The following is a 26197-nucleotide window of genomic DNA, read 5'->3' as shown; positions in this document are numbered from 1 at the left end:
GCCCGCAAGCCATCTCTGTGCAAAGCACGTCGAGGGAACCGGTCTCGCGTAAGCGTACGCGTAAGGTTGGTCCGGGTCGTCTCGTCCAACAATACCGCCGAACCAAAATATGACATGCTGGTAGGCAGTATGACTTGTATCGTCCACAACTCACTTGTGTTCTACTCGTGCATATAACATCAACATCAATAACCTGGCTCTGATACCACTGTTGGGTTTCGTAGTAATTTCAAAAATTTTCCTACGCGCACACAGGATCATGTGATGCATAGCAACGAGGGGAAGAGTATTGTCTACGTACCCTACGCAGACCGACTGCGGAAGCGATGACACGACGTAGAGGAAGTAGTCGTACGTCTTCACGATCCAACCGATCAAGCACCGAAACTACGGCACCTCCGAGTTCGAGCACACGTTCAGCTTGATGACGATCCCCGGACTCCGATCCAGCAAAGTGTCGGGGAAGAGTTCCGTCAGCACGACGGCGTGGTGACGATCTTGATGAACTACAGCAGCAGGGCTTCGCCTAAACTCCGCTACAGTATTATCGAGGAATATGGTGGCAGGGGGCACCGCACACGGCTAAGGAATCGATCACGTGGATCAACTTGTGTCAACTTGTGTGTTTAGAGGTGCCCCTGCCTCCGTATATAAAGGAGCCAAGGGGGGAGGAGGCGCCGGCCAGGAGGAGGAGGCGCAGGAGGAGTCCTACTCCTACCGGGAGTAGGACTCCCCTCCAATCCTATTCCAACTAGGATTCCCAAGGGGGAAAGAGGGAGAGGGGTGGCCGGCCACCTCTCCTAGTCCTAATAGGACTAGGGGAAGGGGGGAGGCGCGCAGCCCCCTTGGGCTGCCCCTTTCTCCTTTCCACTAAGGCCCATGAAGGCCCATATGGTTCCCGGGGGGGTTCCGGTAACCTCCCGGTAACCCGGTAAAATCCCGATTTCACCCGGAACACTTCCGATGTCCAAACATAGGCTTCCAATATATCAATCTTTATGTCTCGACCATTTCGAGACTCCTCGTCATGTCCGTGATCACATCCGGGACTCCGAACAACCTTCGGTACATCAAAATGCATAAACTCATAATATAACTATCATCGTAACCTTAAGCGTGCGGACCCTACGGGTTCGAGAACAATGTAGACATGACCGAGACACGTCTCTGGTCAATAACCAATAGCGGGACCTGGATGCCCATATTGGCTCCTACATATTCTACGAAGATCTTTATCGGTCAGACCGCATAACAACATACGTTGTTCCCTTTGTCATCGGTATGTTACTTGCCCGAGATTCGATCGTCGGTATCCAATACCTAGTTCAATCTCGTTACCGGCAAGTCTCTTTACTCGTTCCGTAATACATCATCTCACAACTAACATATTAGTTGTAATGCTTGCAAGGCTTATGTGATGTGTATTACCGAGAGGGCCCAGAGATACCTCTCCGACAATCGGAGTGACAAATCCTAATCTCGAAATACGCCAACCCAACATCGACCATTGGAGACACCTGTAGTACTCCTTTATAATCACCCAGTTACGTTGTGACGTTTGGTAGTACCCAAAGTGTTCCTCCGGTAAACGGGAGTTGCATAATCTCATAGTCATAGGAACATGTATAAGTCATGAAGAAAGCAATAGCAACATACTAAACGATCGGGTGCTAAGCTAATGGAATGGGTCATGTCAATCAGATCATTCTACTAATGATGTGACCTCGTTACTCAAATAACAACTCATTGTTCATGGTCAGGAAACATAACCATCTTTGATTAACGAGCTAGTCAAGTAGAGGCATACTAGTGACACTTTGTTTGTCTATGTATTCACACATGTATTATGTTTCCGGTTAATACAATTCTAGCATGAATAATAAACATTTATCATGAAATAAGGAAATAAATAATAACTTTATTATTGCCTCTAGGGCATATTTCCTTCACAAACTTGTCAGACAGTTTCTTCGCCGGTTCAATGAAGAAAGGCGCAAGGCCATTGGAGAAGATGTGGCCCGGCTCTTGGCGGCCGGGTTCATTGTGGAGGTCTTCCACCCAGAATGGTTAGCTAACCCGGTGCTCGTGCTCAAAAAGAATGGCACCTGGCGTATGTGTGTGGATTACACAGATTTAAACAAAGCATGTCCGGCTGATCCTTTTGCTCTTCCCCGTATTGATCAGATCATTGATGCTACGACAGGTTGTGCACGGTTGAGTTTCTTAGATGCTTACTCCGGGTATCATCAGATTAAGATGGCAGTCAAGGATCAAGAGAAGACAGCGTTTATAACTCCTTTTGGGGCTTTCTGCTATGTGTCTATGCCTTTTGGGCTCAAGAGTGCTCAGGCGACTTACCAACGGTGTGTGCAGAATTGTCTTCATGATCAAATTGGGCGCAATGTTCATGCCTATGTGGATGATATAGTAGTGAAGTCCAGAGAAGAGGAAACCTTGGTCACAGACTTGAAAGAGACTTTTGATAATCTTCGGATTTACAAGATGATGCTTAACCCGGCCAAGTGTGTTTTTGGAGTGCCAGCCGACAAGGTTTTGGGTTTTCTGGTGTCTAACCGAGGTATTGAAGCTAACCCGGAGAAGATCAAGGCAATTACATCCCTGGCCAAACCAACCTGCGTCAATGATGTTCAACGACTGGCGGGTCGTGTGGCTGCTTTGAGCCGGCTCATAAGCCGGTTAGGGGAAAAGGCTATGCCTCTGTATCAGTTGATGAAGAAAACAGATGTGTTTGTTTGGAGTGATGCTGCGAACGCCGCTTTTGAGGATCTGAAGGCACAATTGGCTGAGCCGCCGGTCCTAGCCGCTCCAATTGAGAAAGAGCCGCTATTGTTATACGTAGCTGCCAACTCACGAGCTGTCAGTGTAGCTATGGTGGTAGAGCGCAAGGAGGCTGGCGAAGAGCATCCGGTTCAAGGGCCGGTTTATTATGTCAGTGAAGTGCTAATTGAGTCTAAGCAACGATATTCACATTGGCAGAAGCTTGTTTATGGGGTGTTCATGGCAAGCCGGAAGCTTAAGCATTACTTTCAGGGACATCCAATCACTGTGGTTAGCTCTGCTCCTTTGGGAGACATTGTTCAAAACAGAGAAGCTACAGGGCGAGTGGTCAAGTGGGAAATTGAGCTTGGGTCTCATGGGCTGAAGTATGTTCCAGGCACTGCGATTAAGTCTCAAGCCCTAGTTGACTTCATCAATAATTGGACAGAGATGCAGATGCAAGAAGAAAATCCGGACAACACATATTGGACTATTTATTTTGATGGGTCCAGGCAATTGGAGGGCTCGGGGGCTAGAGTTGTATTAACTTCCCCATGAGGTGATAAAATTTGTTATGTGTTACGATTGATGTTTCCGTGCACTAACAACACAGCAGAGTATGAAGCATTGCTCCATGGTCTTCGAGTGGCAAAGGAGATGAGCTTGAGCCGGGTCAGATGTCTTGGTGATTCAGATCTAGTGGCTCAGCAGGTGTCTGGCAAGTGGGATTCCAAAGACCCTCTCATGGCGGCTTATCGCCGAGAGGTCGACGCTATTGCAGTGTATTTTAAAGGTTATCAGGTGGAACACATTGACCATCGAAAGAATGAAGCAGCTGATGCTTTGAGCCGGCTGGGGTCTCAACGTAAGCCGGTACCACCCAACACCTTTTTAGATGTTTTGCATAACCCCTCTGTCAAGTTGCCCATAGAAGAAGATTTAGCTGTTCCTGACCCGGAGGCGCAGTTGGTGGCGGCTCTTCATGTCATCCCAGATTGGATGGTGCCGTTCTTGGCTTACATGACCCAGGGAGAATTGCCAGCAGATGAGACTCTGGCTGGACAAATAACCCGGCGGTCTAAGTCCATGACAATTTCGGATGGAGAGTTATTTCATCGCAGTGTTTCCGGAGCGTTTCAATGGTGTGTTTCCCCCAAAGAAGGTCAAGAAATCCTTCGTGAGATCCATGAAGGCGATTGTGGTCATCACGCCGGGTCAAAATCTTTAGTGGCCAAGGCGTTTTGTCACAGTTTTTACTGGTTGACGGCTCACGCCGATGCAGAAGATTTGGTCAGTAGATGTGATGGGTGTCAGAAATTTGCACGACGAGCGCATGTGCCGGCTCAAGAGCTCCGGATGATTCCAATCACTTGGCCGTTTGCAGTCTGGGGGCTTGACATGGTGGGACCTTTCAAAAGGTCTAAGGACAAGAAGACACATCTTCCGGTGGCTGTTGATAAGTTCACTAAATGGGTTGAGGCGGAGCCTGTGAGTAAGTGTGATGCAGCCACGGCGGTTCAGTTCATGAAGAAAATAATCTTCCGTTTCGGTTTTCCACATAGTATTATCACAGACAATGGCACTAATCTGTCCCAAGGGGCTATGGAAGAGTTTTGTCAGCGAGAGCACATCCGGCTTGATGTTTCTTCTATAGCTCATCCTCAATCCAATGGTCAAGCTGAGAGAGTCAATCGGGAAATTCTGAAAGGGCTAAAACCCCGGCTTATGGTTCCTTTACAACGAATGCCGGGTTGTTGGGTAGAGGAGTTGCCTTCAGTGTTATGGAGCATCAATAGTACACCCAACAGGTCTACGGGTTACACACCCTTCTTCATGGTTTATGGGGCAGAAGCAGTATTGCCCAGTGACATCCGTCATGACTCGCTCCGCGTGGCGGCTTATGTTGAAGCTAACAATGAAAAAGCCAGACAGGATGCGCTTGACTTATTGGATGAAGAAAGAGACTTAGCAGCAGCACAGTCAGCAATCTATCAACAGGACCGGCGTCGTTATCACAACCGCCGGGTTAAGACCAGGACTTTTCAGGAAGGCGACTTGGTGCTCCGGCTCATCCAAGATCTTTCAGATGCACACAAGTTATCCCCACCTTGGGAAGGACCCTTTGTGGTCAGCAAAAATTTAAACAACGGGTCTTACTACCTCATTGACGTTCGAGAGCACGCAGACTCACATAAGTCAGAAGAGGAGACCCGCCAGCCGTGGAACATTGCTCAACTTCGGCCGTATTATACCTGAGCCACCGACTCTCATCATGTACATACGTTCACGTTGTATATACGATGATAAGCAATAAAGTAAGACCATCGGTCTCTTTTTCTTTTCAAAGATTATGCATTTTTATTATTTTTCACAAATGACTATTAAGGAGCTGATCATATTTGAATCAAGTTTAACCTTTTCTAGTCCGGCTTATGATCGTATCCGAATCTAGCTGTAAATCTTATGGTCACTTGGGGGCTTCTTGTTCAAACATAGGTCATACTAGAATCAAAGAGAACATAGCTGTCGGTACCCTCTTGATCGGCTCAAGGCCAAACTCACTTGGGGGCTTCTTGATCGTATCCGAATCATAGCTTAACCCCTTTTGAGCCGACTTGGATCGTATTCGAATCAGGGTCGTTAAAAACCTCTCAAGGTCATTTGGGGGCTTCCTGTTCAAACATAGGTCGTATTCGAACCAAAGAGAACATAGCTGTCGGTACCCTCTTGATCGGCGCAACGCCAAAGCCACTAGGGGCTATATGGTCGTATTCGAACCTTAGCTTAACCCTTTTGGTCTGGTTTACTGATTGTATTCGAATCAGAAACCCCAAATCTTTTGAATACAGAGTTAAAATTATGTTTGTTGCTTGCCTTTGAGTTTTTGCTGTTTCAATATTACAAATGAGTTAGCCTGGTTTTGTTCGCCGGCTCAATTATTAGACAGCACAGCCGCCTGGGTTGTTCAAACCGGTGGTCTAAGGATCTAAAGGTACGAGCAACTGCGATATGATTATTGAATATTCAAGGATTATTAACTTTCATACATATTGAATTATCAAGTTCGTCACCCGGGTTATTTGAGCCGGCAGCCTAAGAATCCACAAGGACAAGGTATAATTCTTATTTACACGTGCTTAGCGGCTGTGTTACTTTAAGAGTTAGTATTAAACCTTATCCTTTATTTATATTTGTCTCTGTTCTTTGAGGTGGAGATACGAGTTGTAAAAGAGGTGTTTAAGCCTAGTTGTTTCTAAACCGCCTTGCCAGGCCTTTCTTTTTTCCTTGCATTCACAGGAACAGAGTTTAAACATTGCAGAGACAAGCATTAAACGAGGCATAAGAAAAACATTAAAACATTGGCACCCGGAAGCACAGATTCACATAGAAGTGTTTTATGCGCGATGGCATAAGCAGACATACGGTGTTTTAAGCAGCTAAGCTATTACAAGGCTTTCTAAAGCCCATGAAGATGATCATTGTCCTTCCCTCGCCGGTTCAACATCTTGAATCTGCTGGAAGTTGGGTTTTGACCAGTCATAGCCGTTCATGGCGACAAATTCAGCTTTGTCATCAATCAGGCCAACCGGATCAACTTTCGGGGCAAATCTGTTTTTTCTCACTGGTGGGATCAAGTCGGTTACTTTATAGGAAGGAGGGGCCATCTTCTTATTCTCATTATCAAAACCCGGTTGATACTTGTCCACATTGGTATCATCTCCAAGGCTAGTCGCCTGAGGCCGAACTTCACGGACGCAGGCTATAAAGTCATCCTGATCAAAAGGAGACCCGTCCTCCTTCACAGTAGGATAACCTCTTGCCACGTCTGCCGGGTCTAGATCTGGTACCCAAGCCTTGGAGCGGCTTAGGGCAGTCAATGCTCCGGCTCGCGCGCAGGAGCGTTTCACCTCTTGGAATCTGGCAGGGAGAATGGACAGCTTCTTCAAGACATCACTGATCCGGTTAGACCCTTGATTAGTAGGAGAGATGGCAGCCAGAGCTCATTGTGCGCCGATATACAATTGTGCAGTTAAAGTGTACACGACTTTCATCTTAATCAACGGGTCTTGGTTTAGATTCTTACTTCGCGGACCTACATGCATTTTTCGGTCAGTTGACGGATCATATTCCGGTTTGACAAGAAACACATATGAAAGATCAAATTAGGAAGCTTACCAAAGATAGCAGCGACCATCTGAGACACCCGGCCTTTTAAGCTGTTTAGTTCGGTTGAAATTTCCTTCAGAGATGTTTTGGCTGTCTCAGCTCGACGGGTCAGAAGTATCTTCTCATCTGCCCACGTTTTCTCTTTGACAGCAAAGTCGGTCTTCAACTTCTCCGTTTCAGAAAGGCTTATTTGCAGTTGGGAGGTGGAAGACTTAATTTCTGATTCCTGGTTCGCTAGCCGGGTCTTTGTATCAATCAATTGGGAGTTCAGTTCAGACAATGCATTCTGTGAAAACATTCAGATAAATCAAGACTTGGTTTCAAATTCCAGTATCCAATTTAAAGACTCAAGTCTCAAGTGCTTTATGAATAAACCACTTGACACTTGGGGGCTAATGTATGTCAAATCAAAATTTTATGACTCTACCAACATATTTGAAGTCCCAAGTCCTTTACAAAGTAACAACACTTGGCACTTGGGGGCTAATGCACGCAGTTCAGCAAGTTTTTCAAGTTTAAACCGGAGTGTTAAGTATTTTGAAGGTGGTTTTCATTCTAAAAGTACCGATTCATTAGTGCTCAAATAAACCGGTCCTTGGGGACTATGGGTCAAGTTTTGTTTCTATCAGGCAATGATTCAGAGGTAAAAGTCTCGGCCTATATTTTAAGTCTACAGGTTATTTCGTTTCTCTCATTAAGCTGAAGACTTGGGGGCTGAAGGAATATTGGTAAACCGGAAGTAACATACCTCATACTTCAACTGAAGTTGCTTGACCATCTTAATCTTAGACTCACGACTGGAGTGGACATGGCTGAGATAGCCGGATAAGATATCACTGGCATTGATACGGTCATAGTTGGCGATATCAAAGCGAACCTTCTGCCGTTCCAATGCTTCTTGCTTTGCTCTGCACCGAGCAAACACTGTTGGATTCCCCGGCTCAACAAAGCGGCTCCCAGTAATTTGAACATTTGGAGCATGTGGAGATGGCGGGTCGGTTGCGTTTGATGGTCCGGTTGTAGAAGGATTGATAATGGTGTTATCAAGAGACGGCTCCGGAGGATTTGCTTCACTGATAATTGGCGGGTCTTCTGGGGTGTCAGTTAATGGAGAAGGCGGCCTAGCCGGGTCAGATGCTAGTACTAGCGGGTCTTCCGTTGGTTTTGTTACCCTTGCTTTCTTGGACTTAGCCTGACCGCTAAAAAAATATAGATATATATATTATAGACAGTCAGCATCAAAGGTACAATTGATCAACCCGGAAGAAAAAAGGATCTCTGATTACCCAGGAGCCCTCTTGAAAGTTGGAAACTGTGTTTTGATGAATTGCCCGAAGAGCGAGACACCTCCTGAGAAAGTAAAAGAAAGGAGTTAAAAGGAATACAATGAGCAGGATTCATCAAAACCAGTTAAGGGTAGTAATAAGTAAACCTCGTTCGGACATTTCCGAGGGGTCTGTTGAAGGTCGACAGCCGGTTCACCTTCAATCTCAGCTTCACGACGACTTTCATATTGCTGCTTTTTCAAATGAAAGTTGGGATCCAAGTAAGCTAAGGGGTTAGAAAACCTTACTTTACGGATCACTCGTCGAACTTTGTGTCTTGGTAAGGGCTCTGAGTCGGAGGAAATGATAGTTACCTCTACTTCCCCGGCTTGGCTAGCCCCAGTGTCATCCTGGTAAGGATCAATATCAATAAGATTGTTAAAAAGTTGGCCAAGGGAATCAAGGGCTACCTCTGAGTCAGACGAGTCATCAAGCTTCATTAAATCCCTAGCAGTAGTTTTCTTCTTCTTCTTTGATTTCCGGGTTGTTTTCTTGGTGTTCATAGCGGCGGCTTTCGCCTTCTTGGCAGCTTCGTGGTCATATTTCGCCTTCCAGAAGTCAGAATTGGCCTGTAAAGATAAGAAGAAAGATCAGTATTAAGTACTAATAGCTGGGCAAAACACAAAGAAAAAGAGATCGGAATGTACTTACTTCTGGCGCCGGATTAATCTTGCAGAAGGGACTCAACCCAACAATACTGCAATCCTTGTACTTCCCATTTACCAAAAGGGTTGACATCGAAACAATATCTTCTTCGGTGAGATCAACTGAGCTGCGACGAAGAGAGTTGTCCGGGCTTCCGTCATATTCATACATCAGTTTGGTTCGACGGCCTAATGGAATAACCCGCCATGAGATCTAGCAGCGGGTCAGATCTACTCCGGTTAAGCCATTGCCACGCATTGATTCTTCTGATGGAGGGAATTAGCCTCTTGCGTTCAGCAACAGTGAGCTTATCCGGAAGGGTGAACTTGGAGTCAAGACGACCGGGGCGGTAACCCGGCAGAGGCTTCTCATTTGCTGGAGAAATATCCTGACAATAAAACCAAGTTCGGTTCCAGTCTTTTGGGTGACTCGGTAAGACGATAAGAGGGAAAACAGCACCCTGGCGGCGCTGAATTGAAATGCCTCCAAGTTCTAAGCTAGGACCATTGGTGCATTCGTTCTGCCGGTTTAGGTAAAAGTACTCCCTGAACAGCTCTATGGTGGGCTCTTGCTGAAGATACACCTCACAGAGTACTTGGAAGTTGCAAATGTTGGAAATGGAATTGGGTCCAAGGTCCTAAGGGTGGAGTTTGAAAAAATGAAGGACCTCTCTGAAGAATTTTGAACCGGGCGGTGAGAAGCCACGATTCATGTGATCAGTGAAGACAATCACTTCTCCATTTTTTGGATTGGGCGTTCTTTCTCCAGGTCAGGAGCACGATAAGACATGACATTCTTTGAAGGCATAAACTCAATGATGAAGAACTCTTTCAACCGTTCCTCGGTTATGGACGAAGGGACCCAGTTACAGACGGTGGGTGTCTTTGACGGCATGATGTGCAGAGAACTGAAAAATATATAACAACATGCCGGCTCAGCCTACGGTCAGTTACAAAACAAGTAATGGCGGTTTAAACTAAGGGCTAACGACATATAAGGAAAAGAGAGCCGGTGCGGTAAACCGCCATGACTATAGATTCTTTCAGAAGGTGGATTCAGCTAAGTGTTGGGACAAACAAGTTTCTCAAAGTGATTGATATTATTTCAGATCAGAAGGCTGTTTCAAAAAGGAAAATATTCTATACCTAAAAACCTAGTACAGATGAGTTCGACGATTATAAAGAAACATCTATACAGGTAAACGAGATCTACTGATATAAAAAATGAATGTCAAACAGCTACCACGCGAGTTAGATCTCTTCTTTGGATCAAAAGAAGTTGCGGAGAAGATCTACAGATGATCCATGGCAAACAGGTGAAGAACACTGAAGAACTTGCAAACCAAGAACAGATCTGGGTGTGTGAGGGAAGAAAACTTACGAGACGCAGGTCTGCCGCGAAGAGTCGCCGCGTCCTCTGGTCGGACTCAGGGTAATGCAGCGGCCAAGCTTGACGACGACGATGAGAGTTGCGGTGGCGGCGGAGCTCGAGCAGCGACGGAGGTTGCGAGAGGAAGAAGATGAGGAAGAAAGGAGAATGGGAAGGACCGGCCGCGTGCCTATTTATAAGGGCAGATGCGAACAGGCGGGCGCGAAAATCAAGGAGACCCAATAATAATTATCCAACTGAACATACGCCTCGATTCTCGGAAGGCATTAAAAAATGAAAGATCCATTATAAGATGATGTCATGAAGGTTTTTTGTGTTTTCAAAAGATGATGTCACGGCGGGTTACAGAAGTCTTCAGACAGAGGATGGACTCTGACTAAGTATTGAAGATTGACAAAGAACAAAGTTTAAAGTCAACCTGGGGCCTAATGTTGGGGATATTACTATCAGTTGAGACTCGCCCAGGAGGGGCCGGGTCAGCTTCAATGGAGGGTTACGCAAGAAGTTCAGTAAACATTCAAGTTTGTAATTTATTAAGTCTTATAGAAGGCTCAAAGGCCTGGGGCCGGCTTAAGGCATGATATTGTAAACCGCCACATGTAAGGAAATACTTGTACAGAAAGACAGGTAAAGAAAGTCACCGAGCCGGACACGATTGTGAGCCGGGCGGGACTCTGTAGGCCACCTGGCGTCAACCCGTGTATATAAGAGGACGACTCAGTGACGGTTTAGGGCAAGAAACAACCAAGTCAATAATCAAGCCGGCGAATTGAGCCTCTTGGAAGTCGAAACCTCAGCAATACCAATCCCAACTAGACGTAGACTTTTACCTTCATCGTAAGGGGCCGAACTAGTATAAAACTCTCTCGTGTTCTTTGTCCCGATTAACCCTTTTAAGCTTCCTAGTGCGATGGCCCTACGACTAAGTCCTTGCTTTAGGACATCTGCCGTGTCAACTCCACGACAGGTTGTCTTTGTCCGCTTGTATTTTTCAGTTTTATGTGCTATGTTTTGCTCCGTTTGCGAGCTGTAAGACCTTTATGATGATACTTTCTGAATTTTTAATAAAAGGGCCGCATGCATCATCATAATGCAGAGGCCGGGGGTATACCTTCATTTTCAAAAAAAAAAAGCAATACTGCTTTAGCGGGGATGTAACAACAGATTCTGTATGGTTTCATTCTTGATAATGGAACAGGGGAGAGGCCTCCCTGTTCATTAAAAATAATATCGTTCAGTGTTATACCGCACTGACTTTTTTGAGTTGTTGATGTTTTTTAAGATAGCTATCTGCTTATTTCAACTGGTTTATACCGCATTGACATGGTAATTCTCAGTTGACGTTGACACACGGTTTCTACGCAAAATTTATGTTCCATGTATACTGTGGTTAAACGAGCGTAAGACACTCCCTGACCCTGATCCTGATCCAAAGAGATGCACAAAGGCCGAATGCTAGCTGACATGGAGGCATCATCATCCAGCAGGCAGCGCCATGCCACAGCTGCAAAATCCGGGATGAGAATGAGACCCTGTCCGGCAGTCCGCGACGTCGTCAACTAGCTAGTCATTGACCCACCCCAGGATATTGACAGCCTCCCACCGCACCGAGATAAACCAGGAGCCGACCGCCGACCCAGTGGGCGGTACTGATTCTTGTTCTCTTTCTGGTCTGGAATGGATACCCGACTCGCCACGGGCCACCGCTCTACCACATCCGCATGCACCGCACCGCATGATAATTGGGATGCTTCTGTCACGGGAGTACGCAGTAGTAGGCCATGACCCCAGCACGGGCCAACACAACTTTTTGCTTATCCCCACTCGGCCGACTTTACTTTACTATGCTCTGGTCCCGGGCTAGCTAGCTATCTCTCCATGGCTGCATGCATGCATGCATGTGTGTCACGGGCGTACTGTGCGGTACAATGTCCTCAGCTGCGCCACTGCAGTGCCGACCAAATATGGGGTGCGGGACGATGATCCGTGCAGCGCGCGCATGCAAGAGATATTTCCTTCGTATTTTGCCCTTTTTTCTGCTACATCGCCATATTCCCATATGTATACACAAACGAACTCGCTGGCCAGATGCTTGCTGTGTTCGTATATACATGTACGTACACTATATCACCAGTGTGCCACTTTGACGAACGTTGCACGTACTGCACCTAACAAACTACCGGCCAGTACGTTATGTGTACTTTGTACACATGGTGCGAACATTTGCTAGTCCAGGCGTGGATGGCTCGAGGTCGAGGAGCTGGAGCGGTGATTTGCCTGACTGTCGCATTCCAAATCGTCGTGGGTCAGCTGGCTTGAGGTCGCTGCCGCCAAAGTGCCAGCTCACGGTCTGACCTGGGTCTCCCTTCTACGACTAGTTCTTTGCTAGCTCTAGTTAACTAGTCGAGCGAGCCAAAAGTGCCATGTGTGATTACAGCTTGCCGATCATTTAGAATCTGTTAGCGGAGAACAAGATCGAACAATCAGGCTGGCCTGGCCTGTATGCGAGGTCTCTTTTTTTTTCAAAAAAGAGGTCCTCTCGGCCTCTGCATCAGAACGATGCATACGACCATTTTAATTAAATAGTAAATAGGTTTAATAAAAATCTTAAGGTCTCAACGAAAGTAAAAAAAAAGCTCACAGAGAGTCAATAAAAAAGTAGACATAAAGCCACAACCGGCTGGCGTAAGAAAGATAAGGAAACTAATTGCTTATCCTATTACATGACCGCCATCCAAACCGATTGAAAATAGCCCGTGCTACCATCTCACACCGGATAGATCCAATAACCAAACGCTCCCTGGCCTCTGTCGGAGTGAATAGCGACCACATACGGATCAACGCAGTGGCTCGAAAAATAACCTGTAAAAAATGAATATTTGTTGTTCTGTTAAAAACCAAATCATTTCTGCAGTTCCAGACTGCCCACAATAAAGCACATACTCCTACGTGAATGTGTCTCGCTGTTTCGGACTCTATTCCGTTAAGCCACACCCTAAATAACGTGCTGACAGAATTCGGAGGAGTAATGTTAAAGACTATGTGTATCGTCCGCCATAATTTTTTTGCCAACGGGCAGTTAAGAAAAGGGTGTTTGATAATTTCATCCCGGTCACAAAAATTACATCTTGTAGGTCATGTCCAGTTACGCTTTGCCATATTGTCCTTAGTTAAAATGACTTGTTTATGTACAAACCATATAAACACTTTAACTTTCAAAGGAACTTTGACTTTCCAAACATATTTGGAACTAGGAATGGAAGTAGAATTGATAACACCGAGATACATCGATTTTGAAAGAACATGCGGTGCCCCCATGTTTGGTTTTGGTAATTAATGACAATCTCTATGGACTAATGGTTGCCTTGAGTTATATTTAAAGGTTTTGTCCATAGGCTTTTCTTGGAGTACATGTGTTGGTTTCAAGGAGAGTTTGTGTCGACCAAGGTGCTATTCAAGGAATTACCTAAAGATTGGTCTTGTGAGAGGTTGATCAAGACTAAGTTAAAGAGTGAATCAAGTTGATCAACCCACAAAGCGTAGAAGATGTACCGAGAGGGATCAAGTGATCCCATGGTATGGTAAGCATTGTCAATTACGCTTTGTGTACTAATCCATGGTCTTCGTGAGGGTTCTTTGTGGGGTTAGGTTGCGGTGTGCAAGTTCAAGTGGAGCATCACGAAGAGATCAAATGCTTGAAGCTTGCCGTCCTTTGTGGTGATAATGGACTTGTGAAGATGTGCGGAAGAGTGGCTCACCCATAGTGGAGTATGGGGGAGCAATCAACTAGTCTTCATCGAGTCAACACAATCAAGAAAGGTGGTCCAACTTGAGGGAGTCAAGATTGTCATCATCTAGCTCAAGTGGACCATGTGCAAGGCAAAGGTTTGCTCTTGATAGATTTTCTATTTTACCGGTCTCATGATGGTAGTTGGGAGACCGAGTTATAGGATCGATTGCCGTACTATCAAGGGGGGCTCCCGATGAGTAGCTTGATCGTATCGTTCGTAGAGAGCTCAAACCATTGCATCCTTGCATCATCTTTCTTGGTTCTTGCTTGGTTCTCTTTGTGAGTCTTAGAGCTTATGGTCATCTTGATGACAAGCTTGAGTTCATCGAAAACGGAGTTCACATGCATCTTCTATGATGTTTTCGATGTTGGAGGTTTTGTCGGTTCTTCTCGGTTGGAGGTTTCACTCCTCTATTTGTCGCAGTTTTGATGCTACTCATCGTCTTGTTTCCAACAAGCTTGAGTTTGCTCAATTCGGAGCTCATATGCAGAAGTTATGGCAGTTCTGGTTTTCTTGAGAGTGGTTTTTGTCTGGTCCCAGCGGTAGTACCGCGTGCCCCAGCGGTAGTACCGCTTGGAGCTCTCAGCCGTTATACCGCTGCTTCCGGGCGGTGGTACCGCCAACTTGCTCAGCAAAGTCTTGGGCGGTTGTTCCGGCCAGGCACCGCCCAAGTACCGGTCAGGCCTCTGTTTTGATGCGGTACTCGGGCGGTGGTGGCCCGGTTGGTCCGGTCGTACCGGTACCACCGGTGTCCGGAGCGGTTCTACCGCTCAGGACTTAGCCGCCCGAGCGCTCAAGGCCATGCGGTTGCACCGGCCCGGTACCGCTCGACTACCGCACTCAGGGGTGACTCCCTTCTGTTCCTATGCGGTGGTTGAGCGGTGGCTGGGCGGTTGGTCCGGTTGTTCTTCTCAACCGGTGCTACCGCCTGGTCGCCCGGTTGTACCGCCTGGTAGGGTTCTGCACGCATACTGTGAGTCCCGGTTGTACCGGGACCAGGAGCGGTAGTACCGCTCGTGTGCGGGCTGAGCACATAACGGTTGGATTTCCCCCCTCCTATAAAAGGGGGTCTTCTTCCCCATTGAGCCTAACCCTTTGAGCTCGTGTTCTTCCCCCTTTGTTGACCTTCTTTGAGCTTGCTAACTCTCATTCCCTCCATGGATTCTTGCTAGTTTTTGAGGGAAAAGAGAGAGGAGATCTAGATCCACATTTCCACCAATCACTTTATCCTCTATGTGAGGAGAACCCCTTGGATCTAGATCTTGGAGTTCTTGGTGTTCTCCTTCTTGTTCTTCCTCTCATTTTCCTCCCTAGCATTAGTTGCTCCGGTGGGATTTGAGAGAGAAGGACTTGGGCACTCTGTGTGCCCTTGCCATTGCATTTGGTGCATCGGCTTGAGTTCTCCACGGTGATACGTGGAAGTGAAGTTTGAGAACCTTATTACTCTTGGGTGTTTGGGCACCCTAGAGCTTGTTCCTCTTGGGTGCCTTGGCGCCCTAGACGGTTGGTGTTGTTCGGAGCTCAATCATTGTGGTGTAATGCTCCGGGCAAGCGTCGGGGTCTCCAATTAGGTTGTGGAGATCGCCCCGAGCAATTTGACGGGTACCGGTGACCGCCCCCAAGGGTTGCCAAAGTGTACGGGTTCAGTGACCGCCCCCAAGGGTTGCCATTTATACGGGTTCGGTGACCACCCTCAAGGGTCCCTTAGTGGAATCACGGCATCTTGCATTGTGCGAGGGCGTGAGGAGATTACGGTGGCCCTAGTGGCTTCTTGGGGAGCATTGTGCCTCCACACCGCTCCAAACGGAGATTAGCATCCGCAAGGGTGTGAACTTCGGGATACATCATCGTCTCCGCGTGCCTCGGTTATCTCTTACCCGAGCTCTTTACTTATGCACTTTACTTTGTGATAGCCATATTGTTTCTTGTCATATATCTTGCTATCACATAGTTGCTTATCTTGCTTAGCATAAGTTGGTGGTGCATATAGGTGAGCCTAGTTGTTTTAGGTTTTGTGCTTAACAAATTAACCGCTAGGTTTATTCCGCATTTGTTCAAGCCTAAATCGTAATTATTTTAAAACGCCTATTCACCCCTCTCTAGGCAACATCCACGATCTTTCAGATTTAACTGTAACTCTGCAGTCCTAGTAAGCTTCCAGCGCAACTGATCGGGCTGTTGAGACAGCTGAATCTCCATCAGGCGACTCACTAAATGGAGTCAAGCTTCCCAATGATTTCCGGTTAGCGTACTCTTGAATTGAATATTGAGAGGGATGGATTGAAGTACTGTTGCAATGTAAGCGTCTCTTCGTTGAACAATGCTATAAAGAGACGGATATTGAAGCTCGAGGCGTGTTTCCCCTAGCCAAGTATCCTCCCAGAATCGCGTGGTGGTATCATTTCCGATTATAAACTTTGTCCTATTGAAAAAAACTGATTTAACTCTCATCAGTCCTTTTCAAAAAGGCGAGTCCATCGGCCTCGTTGTCACCTGGGACAAAGTTTTGGAGTGAAGATACTTCGGAGAATCTGCGCCCATGTGGCCTCCGTCTCTACAGATAACTTAGATAGCCACTTGTTGAGAAGATATTTGTTCTTGACTTCAAGATTTTCAATGCCAAGACCCCCTTGGTCGTTTGGTCTACAAATAATATCCCATTTGGCGAGTCTGTATTTTCATTTTAGTTCATCACTCTGCCAGAAGAATCAGGATCGATAGAAGTCTAGCCTTTTCCTAACTCCAACTGGAACCTCGAAAAAAGACAGGAGAAACATAGGCATACTCATGAGAATCGAATTAATAAGAATTAATCGGCCTCCGTATGACATGAGCTTGCCCTTCCAGCAGCTCAGTTTCTTTTCAAATCGATCCTCAATGCACTTCCATTCTCGGTTTGTCAGCCTACGATGGTGAATTGGTATACCTAGATACGTAAAAGGTAAAGCCCCCAATTCGCACCCAAATAATTGCCTATAAGCCTCTTGTTCCTCATTGGCTCTTCCAAACAAGAACAATTCGCTTTTATGAAAGTTAATCTTTAACCGGGTTAATTGTTCAAATAAGCATAACACCAGCTTCATGTTTCTAGCTTTTGCCAAGTCTTGCTCCATAAAGATGATAATATCATCGGCGTACTATAGGATAGACACACCTCCATCCACTAGACGAGGCACCCTGCCACCTACCTGACCAGCCTCCTTAGCCCTTCCTATTAGAATTGCCAACATATCGACCACAATGTTGAACAAAATAGGAGACATCGGATCACCTTGTCTCAGGCCCTTATGTGTCTGGAAATAACGACCTATGTCGTCATTCACTTTAATTCGAACACTCCCTTTTTGTGTGAAAGATTCTATCTGGCGTCGCCAGGCTTGAGCAAAACCTTTCATATGCAAGGTCTGTTGAAGAAAAGGCCATTTGACTTTATCATATGCTTTTTTGAAATCCACCTTGAAAACAACCCCGTCTAGTTTTTTCGTGTGAATTTCATGGAGCGTTTCATGAAGGACCACAACCCCTTCTAGGATGTTTCTGTCCGGCATGAAAGTAGTTTGGGAATGCTGCACCACAGAATGCTGCACCACAGAATGCGCAATTTTGAAACTAACGTTAAGAAGATAGATCGGCCTGAACTGCTCAATTCTCACAGCCTCTATTTTCTTAAGAAGCAGAGTTATCGTTCCAAAATTCAGGTGAAACAATTGAAGCTTTCTAGAGAATAAATCATGGAACATCGGTATCAAATCCTCCTTAATAATATGGCAGCACTTTTTATAAAACTCCATCGAAAATCCATCCAACCCTGGAGCCTTATTATTCTTCATCTGTGAAATGGCCTCAAACACCTCTTTCTCCGAAAATGGGGTAGTAAAAATATCATTCTCGTCTGCAGCAAGTTGAGGAACATCCTCAATCCTAGACTCATCCAAGGATACACAACTATCCTCCGGAAGCCCAAACAACTGCTTGTAGTATTCGATTATGTATAATTTTAGGTTTTCCTGTCCTAAAATCGTTCCTTCGTCTTGCTCAAGCTGAAATATTATTTTCTTTCTGTGCTTGCCATTGGCGATCATGTGAAAGAATTGAGTGTTCGCGTCTCCCTGGACAACTTTGCGAACCTTAGCTTGCAGCACCCACTTCAATTCCTCTTCACGGAGAAGTTCTTTCAATCTCATCTCCGAATCAACTTTAGCATGAAGCTCCGTGGTCTCTAGAATTGTGGACTCGACTTTTAAATCTAGGGACTGAATAAGTGTAAGGAGCCTTTCCTTTTCACACTTATAAATCCCACTAAGATGCTTAGCCCACCCACGCAAGAAACTTCTCAAGTGCCTTATCTTATTCTGCCATCGCTCAACCGAAGTCCTACCTCCTGCATCTTTAGCCCATTCCCTGGCTATCAGATCCAAGAAGCCTTCTCTTTCAAACCATGCCAATTCGAAAGAAAAGGATTTTTTGTTCCCCATATAGGTTGCCTCACTAGAGTCAACCAGTAAAGGTGTGTGGTCCGATACTCCGTGCGATAACGCTTGGACTATTTCCAAGGGAAATTTCTGCTCACATTCGACGCTCGCGAGGAATCGATCCAGCTTCTCAAATGTCGAGTTTGGCAAGGTATTAGCCCAAGTGAATTTTCTACCCGAAAGCTCTATCTCTCTCAGATCCAAGCTTTCAATAATGGTATTAAACATAAACGACCACCTGTCATTGAAGTTATCATTGTTCTTTTCCTCTCGCCTTCTAATAATGTTGTAGTCACCCCAACCAAGATTGGAAGCTGCTCGGAACCACAAATTCGAACCAGATCTGCCAAAAACTCTGGTTTGAGTTCGGGCTGCGCGGCACCATATACCGCCACCGGTGCCCAATTAAACCCATCGGCTTTTGATCTAACCCGACACTTAACTGCGAAATCTCCCATCACTACGCTTCGGACTTCTAGCGATTCGCATCTAACTCCAAGTAAGATCCCACCTGATCTTCCTCTCGGAGGTAGGCAGTGCCAATCAAAATTGACACCTCCCGATAAAGTACTGAGAAACTGGGGAGCAAAATTATCTCTACCAGTTTCCGAGAGAGCAATAAAATCCAACCTATGCTCGATAGAAGCATCCGCAAGAAACCTTCTTTTAGCCAAGTCTTTCAGACCTCTGCTATTTCAAAAGATTCCTCTCATATTTCTTCATGAATTTTTTCAGTAGTACAGATCCTAGCACTTCTATGCACCGCTGAAGCAGGGTAAATCTTCCGCTTCCACTTGCGTTTAGGCTTGTTTTGATCCTCCACCCGGTCCTCACAACCGGCTCCGTGGACCTAACTACCTCAGCCTCGAAAGGATCCTCCTCCTCCTCTATCTCAGGAAGGGATGGTGCAAGATCCGCACAAAAGTTATCGAGCACCCTGACTCCCAACGCATCTATGTCAGAATCATTCATGGGTTTGACCGCTGCTAAGTTTTGAATCATTTCTAAAGTGCGTTTCGCTTCCAAATCCAGGATATCATTTACGAAGTTAGAAATTTCACTATCATTACTACCTAGTGAAACTCCTAATTGATTTGCATTATTAATAATCTCATCAAAATGCAGAATGGAATTATAGGTGTTGACCGACATACCAGTAGTGACCTCAATGTCACGAAGCTTGGCCGCCCTCATGGCGCACCACTGCTGCATGTCATCAACCTCCGGGTGATCCCGGAGGCGGCAGCTCATCCGACGCCCCTCAGATACCTAATCCGGAATCCCTCCATAAGCGATGACCTCCTCTCGAGTAGCCCTGATAACCCACAAGTATAGGGAATCGCAACAGTTTTTGACGGTAGAGTATTCAACCCAAATTTATTGATTCGACACAAGGGGAGTCAAAGAATATTCTCAAGTATTAGCAGCTGAGTTGTCAATTCAACCACACCTGGAAACTTAATATCTGCAGCAAAGTATTTAGTAGCAAAGTAATATGATAGTAGTGGTAACGGTAGCAAAAGGTAATGATAATAAAAGTAATGTTTTTGGTATTTTGTAGTGATTGTAACAATAGCAACGGAAAAGTAAATAAGCGAAGAACAATATATGGAAAGCTCGTAGGCAATGGATCGATGATAGAGAATTGTGCCAGATGCGGTTCATCATGTAACAGTCATAACCAAGGGTGACACAGAACTAGCTCCAAATCATCAATGTAATGTAGGCATGTATTCCGAATATAGTCATAGGTGCTTATGGAAAAGAACTTGCATGACATCTTTTGTCCTACCCTCCCGTGGCAGGGGGGGTCCTAGCGGAAACTAAGGGATATTAAGGCCTCCTTTTAATAGAGTACCGGACCAAAGCATTAACACATAGTGAATACATGAACTCCTCAAACTACGGTCATCACCGGAAGTGGTCCCGATTATTGTCACTTCGGGGTTGCCGGATCATAACACATAGTAGGTGACTATAGACTTGCAAGATAGGATCAAGAACTCACATATATTCATGAAAACATAATAGGTTCAGATCTGAAATCATGGCACTCGGGCCCTAGTGACAAGCATTAAGCATAACAAAGTCATAGCAACATCAATCTCAGAACATAGTGGATACTAGGGATCAAACCCTAACAAAACTAACTCGATTACATGATAAATCTCATCCAACCCATCACCATCTAGCAAGCCTACGATGGAATTACTCACGCATGGCGGTGAGCATCATGAAATTGGTGATGGAGGATGGTTGATGATGACGATGGTGACGGATTCCCCTCTCCGGAGCCCCGAACGGACTCCAGATCAGCCCTCCCGAGAGGTTTTAGGGCTTGGCGGCGGCTCCGTATCGTAAACCGCGATGAATCCTTCTCCTTGATTTTTTTCTCCCCGAAAGTGAATATATAGAGTTGGAGTTGAGGTCGGAGGAGCTCCAGGGGGCCCACGAGGTAGGGGGTGCGCCCAGGGGGCAGGCGTGCGCCCACCCTCGTGGCTAGGGTTTGGGCCCCCTGGTCTTGAACTTTTGCCAGTATTTTTTTATTATTTCCAAAATACACTCCGTGGAGTTTCAGGTCATTCCGATAACTTTTGTTTCTGCACATAAATAACACCATGACAATTCTGCTGAAAACAGCGCCAGTCCAGGTTAGTTCCATTCAAATCATGTAAATTAGAATCCAAAACAAGGGCAAAAGTGTTTGGAAAAGTAGATACGACGGAGACGTGTCAAGCCCCGCTCGAGGTAAGACCTCCAGCCTCACCCCCACCACACCGCGGGGCTGCACCACTCGAAGATGCGCCAAGTGCTGCCGCAAGCAACGGTGAGGAGCTCTGCGGCCCCGTTGACGTCAGCCGCGACCCGTCACCCTGGGTAGCAGGCGCGCAGGGGGAGGGGAGTGCATGCCCCCTGCCCGAACTCCCCACCCGACCCGGCCCTCTTGCTAGAGGGAGTTGCGGGCACCACAGCAGGTGCGGCCACCCTAGCCGCCAGAGGAGAAGAAGGGGCCGAGGCCACCTGCCCAGGGCTCCCTCCCATAGCCACAACCATCATCGTCGGCTCCCTCGGTCGGGATGAGACAACGGTTAGGGTGGGAGAACGAGGGGCCACCCGCCCAAGATCCTCCCCCCTCCCTCAACTGAGGCTATCTCAGTGACAATTGCCTCCAAGCCCCCAACCACAGGACCGTCAGCAGCATCAAAGTCCATGGTAGGTAACGTGCGCTCAAAAACGTCATCAGACTCCATCCGATCACTCCAGAGGAGCAGAAGCTGGCTCAAACGACCCAAATCTCAGAGTGTTCATTGGCACCAAAGAGGATGGTGCCGTCCCGTCCCCGGGCGTCTGAGAGACGGACCCCGATCCGTTGGACAACTCTCATCCAACATCGTCCACTGGCGCCTCCTTAGCACCCAAACCATCATCTCCATCGTGCATATACACATCAGTCCCAGCCAGAGCCTCAGCAAAATGACCAATATCCTCAAACTCAATCTCGAGGTTGTAGATCTGGCCCCTATGTGTCCACTTAACCACATCTGGCATGAACTCAATATCCAGAACACTCACCAGCAGTCGGGCCACCCTGTTAGCTCGGGTAAAGGCCATATCCACTCTCCCAGTTTCCCAACCAAAATTCCCAAGCTAGCAGCGACCCGAGCATCCTGAGTATGATTCATACGTCCAGGAGGGCCATTACAACGCAGGGGATCATCAAGTCTTAATTATTCCATAGGACGTAAATTGTGGTCACTCTCAGGTATCTCCAACGCCATGCATCAAAATGCCACTAAATGTCCGGCTTACACGGTCCTGACAATTTGTGTCATCCAACATCGTCCACCAAACTTTCACAGGCCGATCCGGATGTCCGAAATGCCACAAAGCAGTAGGAGGATCCGTCACGTAGGTGCAGGACTATGCGGTCCCACCCAAAACCTTCGCTGCATGTTCTGTTTCAGAAGTCACCCAGTGCATTCACTGCTGCTCAGAAAGGACGTAGTCGGATGGTCGCCTACCTGCATTCATGCCGGCCAGACCAATGTGATCGGGCGGCTGACTGACACCGCCTCAATGTGAACGCGATGGTCGAGAAGCCTACTTTGATAGTTGCGCTCGCATTGAAGCGGGCGCCTTCTTCACTTCCTTGGTCGCAATGACAACTCCTTGTCCTCGTGCACCAGGACGACGATCGACAATGCGGGTGCGCCATTCGTCTGTTTGGTCCAGGACCACCACGAAAACTTCCTCCCGCCACCACCGCCAGCTCAATGGCCAGCTTTACAGGATCGGGCTAGCCGAGTCCAAGCATGCCACTCTTTCCTGAAGGAAATATGCCCTAGAGGCAATAATAAAGTTATTATTTATTTCCTTATTTCATGATAAATGTTTATTATTCATGCTAGAATTGTATTAACCGGAAACATAATACATGTGTGAATACATAGACAAACAAAGTGTCACTAGTATGCCTCTACTTGACTAGCTCGTTAATCAAAGATGGTTATGTTTCCTGACCATGAACAATGAGTTGTTATTTGAGTAACGAGGTCACATCATTAGTTGAATGATCTGATTGACATGACCCATTCCATTAGCTTAGCACCTGATCGTTTAGTATGTTGCTATTGCTTTCTTCATGACTTATACATGTTCCTATGACTATGAGATTATGCAACTCCCGTTTACCGGAGGAACACTTTGGGTACTACCAAACGTCACAACGTAAATGGGTGATTATAAAGGAGTACTACAGGTGTCTCCAATGGTCGATGTTGGGTTGGCGTATTTCGAGATTAGGATTTGTCACTCCGATTGTCGGAGAGGTATCTCTGGGCCCTCTCGGTAATACACATCACATAAGCCTTGCAAGCATTACAACTAATATGTTAGTTGTGAGATGATGTATTACGGAACGAGTAAAGAGACTTCCCGGTAACGAGATTGAACTAGGTATTGGATACCGATGATCGAATCTCGGGCAAGTAACATACCGATGACAAAGGGAACAACGTATGTTGTTATGCGGTCTGACCGATAAAGATCTTCGTAGAATATGTAGGAGCCAATATGGGCATCCAGGTCCCGCTATTGGTTATTGACCAGAGACGTGTCTCGGTCATGTCTACATTGTTCTCGAACCCGTAGGGTCCGCACGCTTAAGGTTACGATGATAGTTATATTATGAGTTTATGCATTTTTGATGTACCGAAGGTTGTTCGGAGTCCCGGATGTGATCACGGACATGACGAGGAGTCTCGAAATGGTCGAGACGTAAAGATTGATATATTGGAAGCCTATGTTTGGACATCGGAAGTGTTCCGGGTGAAATCGGGATTTTACCGGGTTACCGGGAGGTTACCGGAACCCCCCCGGGAGCCATATGGGCCTTCATGGGCCTTAGTGGAAAGGAGAAAGGGGCAGCCCAAGGGGGCTGCGCACCTCCCCCCTTCCCCTAGTCCTATTAGGACTAGGAGAGGTGGCCGGCCACCCCTCTCCCTCTTTCCCCCTTGGGAATCCTAGTTGGAATAGGATTGGAGGGGAGTCCTACTCCCGGTAGGAGTAGGACTCCTCCTGCGCCTCCTCCTCCTGGCCGGCGCACCCTCCCCCCTTGGCTCCTTTATATACTGAGGCAGGGGCACCTCTAAACACACAAGTTGACACAAGTTGATCCACGTGATCAATTCCTTAGCCGTGTGCGGTGCCCCCTGCCACCATATTCCTCGATAATACTGTAGCGGAGTTTAGGTGAAGCCCTGCTGCTGTAGTTCATCAAGATCGTCACCACGCCGTCGTGCTGACGGAACTCTTCCCCGACACTTTGCTGGATCGGAGTCCGGGGATCGTCATCGAGCTGAACGTGTGCTCGAACTCGGAGGTGCCGTAGTTTCGGTGCTTGATCGGTTGGATCGTGAAGACGTACGACTACTTCCTCTACGTCATGTCTTCGCTTCCGCAGTCGGTCTGCGTAGGGTACGTAGACAATACTCTCCCCTCGTTGCTATGCATCACATGATCCTGTGTGCGCGTAGGAAAATTTTTGAAATTACTACGAAACCCAACAGTGGTATCAGAGCCAGGTTATTGATGTTGATGTTATATGCACGAGTAGAACACAAGTGAGTTGTGGACGATACAAGTCATACTGCCTACCAGCATGTCATATTTTGGTTCGGCGGTATTGTTGGACGAGACGACCCGGACCAACCTTACGCGTACGCTTACGCGAGACCGGTTCCCTCGACGTGCTTTGCACAGAGATGGCTTGCGGGCGACTGCCTCTCCAACTTTAGTTGAACCAAGTATGGCTACGCCCGGTCCTTGAGAAGGTTAAAACGGAGTCTATTTGACAAACTATCGTTGTGGTTTTGATGCGTAGGTGAGATTGGTTCTTACTTAAGCCCGTAGCAGCCACGTAAAACATGCAACAACAAAGTAGAGGACGTCTAACTTGTTTTTGCAGGGCATGTTGTGATGTGATATGGTCAAGGCATGATGCTAAATTTTATTGTATGAGATGATCATGTTTTGTAACCGAGTTATCGGCAACTGGCTGGAGCCATATGGTTGTCGCTTTATTGTATGCAATGCAATCGCGATGTAATGCTTTACTTTATTACTAAACGGTAGTGATAGTCGTGGAAGCATAAGATTGGCGAGACGACAACGATGCTACGATGGAGATCAAGGTGTCGCGCCGGTGACGATGGTGATCATGACGGTGCTTCGGAGATGGAGATCACAAGCACAAGATGATGATGGCCATATCATATCACTTATATTGATTGCATGTGATGTTTATCTTTTTATGCATCTTATCTTGCTTTGATTGACGGTAGCATTATAAGATGATCTCTCATTAAATTATCAAGAAGTGTTCTCCCTGAGTATGCACCATTGCGAAAGTTCTTCGTGCTGAGACACCACGTGATGATCGGGTGTGATAGGCTCTACATTCAAATACAACGGGTGCAAAACAGTTGCACACGCGGAATACTCAGGTTAAACTTGACGAGCCTAGCATATGCAGATATGGCCTCGGAACACGGAGACCGAAAGGTCGAGCGTGAATCATATAGTAGATATGATCAACATAATGATGTTCACCGATGAAACTACTCCATCTCACGTGATGATCGGACATGGTTTAGTTGATTTGGATCACGTGATCACTTAGAGGATTAGAGGGATGTCTATCTAAGTGGGAGTTCTTAAGTAATATGATTAAATTGAACTTAAATTTATCATGAACTTAGTCCTGGTAGTATTTTGCAAATCATGTTGTAGATCAATAGCTCGCGTTGTTACTTCCCTGTGTTTATTTTGATATGTTCCTAGAGAAAATTGTGTTGAAAAATGTTAGTAGCAATGTTGCGGATTTGATCCGTTATCTGAGGTTAAATCCTCATTGCTGCACAGAAGAATTATGTCCTTAATGCACCGCTAGGTGACAGACCTATTGCAGGAGCAGATGCAGAAGTTATGAACGTCTGGCTAGCTCAATATGATGACTACTTGATAGTTTAGTGCACCATGCTTAACGGCTTAGAATCGGGACTTCAAAGACGTTTTGAACGTCATGGACCATATGAGATGTTCCAGGAATTGAAGTTAATATTTCAAGCAA

Source organism: Triticum aestivum, chromosome 7A (genome assembly GCF_018294505.1).
Source record: "Triticum aestivum cultivar Chinese Spring chromosome 7A, IWGSC CS RefSeq v2.1, whole genome shotgun sequence".
NCBI lineage: Eukaryota > Viridiplantae > Streptophyta > Magnoliopsida > Poales > Poaceae > Triticum > Triticum aestivum.
The sequence above is the reverse complement of the archived record's forward strand: the minus strand, read 5'-3'. Positions refer to the sequence as shown.